Raw genomic sequence first — 6,000 nt, 5'->3', positions numbered from 1 at the left:
TCGGTTCAGCACAATTTTGAGCATTGAAGGTCTGGTTCGAGAGGTTTGGGTCCGATTCAAGGAAGTTCAAGTGATCCAGAAGTGTTTTGGAGCCGGTTTTTGCTGAATTTTATAATAATTAGGCCTTTGCTTGCTTGAAATGTCAAAACTAAAACCATATTAGTCTGTTTTTAATTATTTATGCATGTGTTGTATGTTTTAATTAAATAAATCTTGTATGTGCATAAAGTATGCCATGTAGATTTAAAATATCACCATAGGAAGCATGTTACATGTATTGAAAATAAGTTCTAAAGTGTTATAATATATAGTATGCATATATAGGGTTTCAAATGTTTTAATATCAAGGTTATATTAAATGTTGAATGCCTTTGATGGATGTTTAACATGTCCAAAATTTTGTAAGTTGTTATAAAATTGGGTTAGACATTTAAAATTCATAATGAAGATAAGTTGCATGCTGACGTAGGTTAAACGCCTGTTTTAATAGTTAAAATAGGTCGACATCTTGTAAAATATGGTTACAAACTCAACTGGTATATAATCCTATCTAAGGCTTGGGGTTCTTAAGTTGATGGTTTACGGAACACCTCCTACCTGGGGATTATGACCAAATAATTAAGGTTTTATGAGCAATACGTGAGCGGTGTGAGGTTTTAAAATTGGTTCATCACCTAGACATCGTAGGTTAAATTCAAATATAAACGTTATACTTGGATAAACACCTAGACTTAGGTTGTTTAATTAGCCAGAACAAACCTAAGTAAATATATACCCAAACAAATGTTAGGACACTTCAGTGGGAGTTTAATAGCATATATGATATGTTATTAGAACACTTCAGTGGGAATTTAAGAATGCTTCAATGAGAGATTAATAACATATACGATATGTTATTTTTAGCTCTCACGTCCCTAAGAGTTCACATCGAGATTCATGCTTTACTTCGTGTCGATTATGAACCTCGACTGCTCCATTCGGAAAGTGTTTGCATGAATCAAGATCTAGGTGAATAGAGAAAGTTGTTCCCAATAAAATCAAAAGTGATGTTTTGATTTTAAATCTCACGTCCTAAGATGTTCACATCGTGAGATCCATGCAACACTTCGTGTCGATGAATAGGGAAAGTTGTTCACGATAAAATCAAAAGTGATGTTTTGATTTTAAATCTCACGTCCTAAGATGTTCACATTGTGAGATCCATGCAACACTTCGTGTCGATTATGTACCTCGACTGCTCCATTTAGAAAGTGTTTGTATTGGTCAAGATCAAGGTGAATGGGGAAAGTAGTTCGTAGTAAGTGAGTGAAGGATATGTGTCAATGTGTCCTGCAGTCTCTTCCATTTGTTTGGATCGTGAGATTCCTATGTTGCGCTTGCTTGATGTCTTTATGTCAGCATGCTAGTCGTTTAACGACGGCTATCCCCTCGAAGGGTTGTAACATAGGATTCGAAACAACTCAAACTTTAGAAATGGATAGGATTTCTTAGGTCATTTTCCAACCTTGACTTTCCAATTTCGTACCATCGTTGGGGCCGACCTCTGAGGTCTAAAAATGGATGGTTACACTTACAGAATTACTAAAGTGTTAGTAAGTTCTAACAAAAAACGGTAGCTAAATGATTATCGAAATATGAGTTATTCTAGAGATAGTATTTAGTCAAGAATGTTTTTCTTTAATGAAGGAGTATTTGACTGCCCCTCGGTAGCACTTATTCTGAATCACTATAGTATCGTTGAAAAAATAATAAATTTTAGGTACATTATTACTTTGCTAAAACATGATTGGGTTTAAAAGCAATTCATTGATAAAATTTGTTTATATTTTCAGAATGACGAGTTCTTTAATATAACTATTGGCTTCTGATAAACATACCGAGGATAACTATGCTACGTGGAAATCAAATTTAAGTACAATACTAGTGATAGATGACCTGCGGTTTGTTTTAACAGAGGAATGTCCTCCCATTCCTAGCTCAAATGCAAACCAAAATGTTCAGGATGCATACGATAGATGGATCAGGGCTAACGAGAAAGCTCGTGCCTACATTCTTGCTAGCATATCTGATGTATTGACCAAGAAACATGGGAGCATGAGTACTGCCAGGGAGATTATGGAATCTCTGTGTGGGATGTTTGGACAACTGTCCTTCTCCCTGAGGCATGATGCAATCAAATATGTTTACAATTGTCGTATGTAAGAAAGGGCATCTGTGAGAGAATATGTCTTGGACATGATAGTCCATTTCAATATGGCAGAAGTAAACGGTGTTGTCGTTGATGAGAAGAGTCAAGTTGGTATTATTCTTGAATATTTTCCAAAGAGTTTATTGCAGTTCTGTATGAACGTATTGATTAATAAAATAGAGTATAACTTAATTACGCTTCTCAATGAGCTACAGGCTTACTAAACCATGATAAAAGTAAAAGGACTGAAACCAGATGTAAATGTTACTACTGCTAAAAAAAGAGGATCGTCCTCTAAGAAACCTGATATTGCTTCGTCTTCAAAGAGTAAGAGTATTTTAGTAAAGAAGAATAAAGGGAAAGGAAAACCTATTGGCCACAAAGGCAAGACAAAAGCTGCAGATAAAGGAAAGTGGTTCCACTGCAGCGAAGAATGACACTGGAAGAGAAACTGCCCACAGTACCTTGCAGAGAAAGCAAGTCAAGGAAACTAGTTCCTTGTAAACTCCAAGTTTTGAATATGAGAGAATTTCTCATAACAACCAGTGGGAGATACAGTTGTTGTTGAAAGATAAACTTGTTTACTTTTGTTGTTGTAATTAAAGTTATTTTATCTTTCGTAAAGACCACATGTATAAACCTTTTGTTATAAGTGAAATGTTCATTTGGCAACAGTTGTATTTATGCTATCCCATAACAACTTTTGTTAGAACCAACCAAGTTAAAATCCATTTGCAAATATTTAGATATTTAAAAATGGCTAGAAATCAATAAAGGCAAATAGTTATTTAACCTAAGTAATAAGTTTAGAACACTTGAAGAGTTCAAGGTGTATAAAATTTGTTAGGTAAAATCTGAAATACTTCGATTGGATCAAAGTATAGAAAATAGAGAGTTTGAGATTTCTAGGGCTATTTTGATAGAACATGGAATCCAGTTAAAATTCTCTACACCTAGTTGCCTTAATTGTTTTGAACATCATTCCAATTTTAAGTTTTTTTTTTTTTTTTCTGAAACTCCATATGAGATGTGGAGAGCTCATAAAAGCTGTTTATGATATGTAAAAGATGTTTACATAGTTTAGAAATCTAAAATAGATCGGCACATGTGATAATGTCAAAACCTTAAGTATTGGAATACCGTTCAAATAACATGCCTATCTATAGGCAATCCAAAAGTAGTATATTTTTCAAGAAGATAAAAATCAAGTGTTTGTGTTGACAAATACTAAATTTTTCCTAGAAAAGTATACGAGATCACCATGTATTATTTAGTTTCCATAAAAAGTGAAGTGTATATCAATAAAGAGTTATTGATTAAAGCTGACACTGTAACAAAAGTTGTTTAGACAGGTCAGATGCATCTTACTCAAAGAGTTGAGGGTACCTCGATGTAGTGGGAGGAATATATGACAACCTAGCCATTATTTGGGTTTAGTGGAAACTCAAGTCATCAAGTCTTAGTGACGACATCGAGAAACAAAGGGTTGTGAAAGTAAGATGCATTCCTTATATAGTTCAATGAGAAATCTATAGTATACTAAAGCGTTTACAATAATCCTCTTGACTAAGGTGTTTGAGGATCGCCTAGTGCGACTAGGATTACGAGTTGAATAACCTAGGGTAAGTGGGAGAAAAACCCATGGGTATATGATACCTAAGGATGAGTATCAAAACAAAAACCATGGATATGTGATGCCCTAGTTTATTGTATTTCTCTGTAAAACTCAAAAACTCAACATTATATATCCATATGTATGTTACCACTGGAGTTTTAGTCCAAGTGGGAGTTTGTTGGGTTTTATATCCTAAAACTCGTGGTTTATAAATAATAAACTCATTCTGTAAATTAATAAAGTTATTATTGAAGTTTGATTCAATAAAGTTGTATTGAATATATGAATTTCTTATTTCGTTTTAGAAATAAATCCAATAAACTCAAAGATCCATGACTATTACATGAGTACTTAAACTTTATGTGGAGACATAAGAGTGGATCAGGTTCGAGTAAATGATCTATAGTATATGAATAAGGTTGGGTGCCTTATTCTGGTAACACTATCGGATGCGGCCCACTCTGTAGTTGTTACAAGGAGTTGTAAAGTGCTATAGAGGAAGTGATCCTGATTTGTACATGTAGTGACATCAGGATTGAGGGCATATTGTGCAAGGAGTTTACACAAGATCGGACCAAGAAATAAGTCACACTTACTTTATAATATTGTTTATTGTTTAAGACTAACTATTTCAAAACAATGACCTAGTTAGCTTGACCTTAATCTTGAGCTAACAACGAACTCCTGTTTATTTGGGATTATCCTTAGATTTGCATAGGTGAGGATTGGCTCAACAGCACCAGCTCAATAAGTCTCCCATTTTAGGGGTAAGACTGGGTAGATAGCTGTGAACATAGGGTGTAAGATGGAATTCACTCATGCCCACTTTTAAGGATAGTAGAGAGGTTGTTCTCTTAAGTGCTGACTCCGGATCTTAAACAAGGGGCCTCACCCTCTCATTGGCCCAAGAGGGACTCAATTTGATGATCGGATCATAAACCAATTGTTCATTAAAGGATCAATGGTACTTAAGGAACAAGAGGTAATCTCGGGGATAAAATAGTCTTTTGACCCAATCATTATTACGAACTAATGGAATGTATTAGCAAGCAGTGGAAACAACAATGATCAATAAGCAGTCTAATCATTAATTTTGGCAATACTAAAGCATGCTCATACTAAAACAAGAAGGTTTCAAGCTATACCTTTGAAGAACTTCTTCAAATCTCGATTCTCAACAATAAACTTCTCCAAATCTTGTTGTAGACCACCTTAAGATCTTCCCTATTATTCTTTTGGAGCCTTAGATTGAGTTGTGTTGGGTTTTATGTCCTAAAAACTTGCAGTTTGTAAAATGATAAACATTTTCTATTTACTTGTTATTGATCTCATAAATTGTATGAAAGTCTAAATCCAATAAAGTAAGACCCATGACTATTATATGAGTACTTGAACTTTATGTGGAGACATAAGTGGATCGGGTTTGAGTAAATAGTCAAAATGATCTATGGTACATGAATGAGGTTGGGTACCTTATTCTGATAACACCATTGGATGCAGCCTACTCTGTAGTTGTTATAAAGAGTTGTAAAGTGCTACATACGATGTGATCCTAATTCGTACATGTTATGACATGAGGAGTAAGGGCATCCTATGCAATGAGTTTGTATAAGATCAAGACCAAGAAATAAGTTACTTTTACTTTATAACGTTGTTTACGATTTAAGGCTGACTATTTCACTTAGATGGCCTAGGTAACTCGATCTTAATCCTGAGCTAACTATGAACTCTTGTTTATTTGAAGTTGCCCTTAAATTTGCATAGTTGAGGATTGGCTCAACAGCACTGGCTCAATAAGACTCCCATTTTAGGGGTAAGACCGGATAGATAGCTGGGGACATAGGGTGCAAGACGGAGTTCACATCTACCCGATTTAGGGATAGGAAAAAGGTTATTCTCTCAAGTACTAAATCTAGGTCTTGAACAAGGGGCCCCACCCTCTCACTGGGCTGAGAGAGTTTGGTTTAATGATTGGATCACAAACCAGTTGTTCATTAGAGGATTAGTAGGGACTTGAGGAATAAGACGTAATCTCGGGGGTAAAACAAATATTTGACCCAGCCGTTATTACGAACAACCTGTGAAGGGTTGATTTGCTGATAATAGTTAAATCATGTGGACATAATATATCTACAGTGAGGGGAGTGCAACTATAGGCTTCAGTAAAATGAATAGGGTCTTATAGTTTCGTCTTAGA

This window comes from Benincasa hispida, chromosome 9 (genome assembly GCF_027475165.1).
Source record: "Benincasa hispida cultivar pf3 chromosome 9, pf3_genome.v1.1, whole genome shotgun sequence".
Taxonomy (NCBI): Eukaryota; Viridiplantae; Streptophyta; class Magnoliopsida; order Cucurbitales; family Cucurbitaceae; genus Benincasa; species Benincasa hispida.
Note: the sequence above shows the minus strand (reverse complement) of the source record.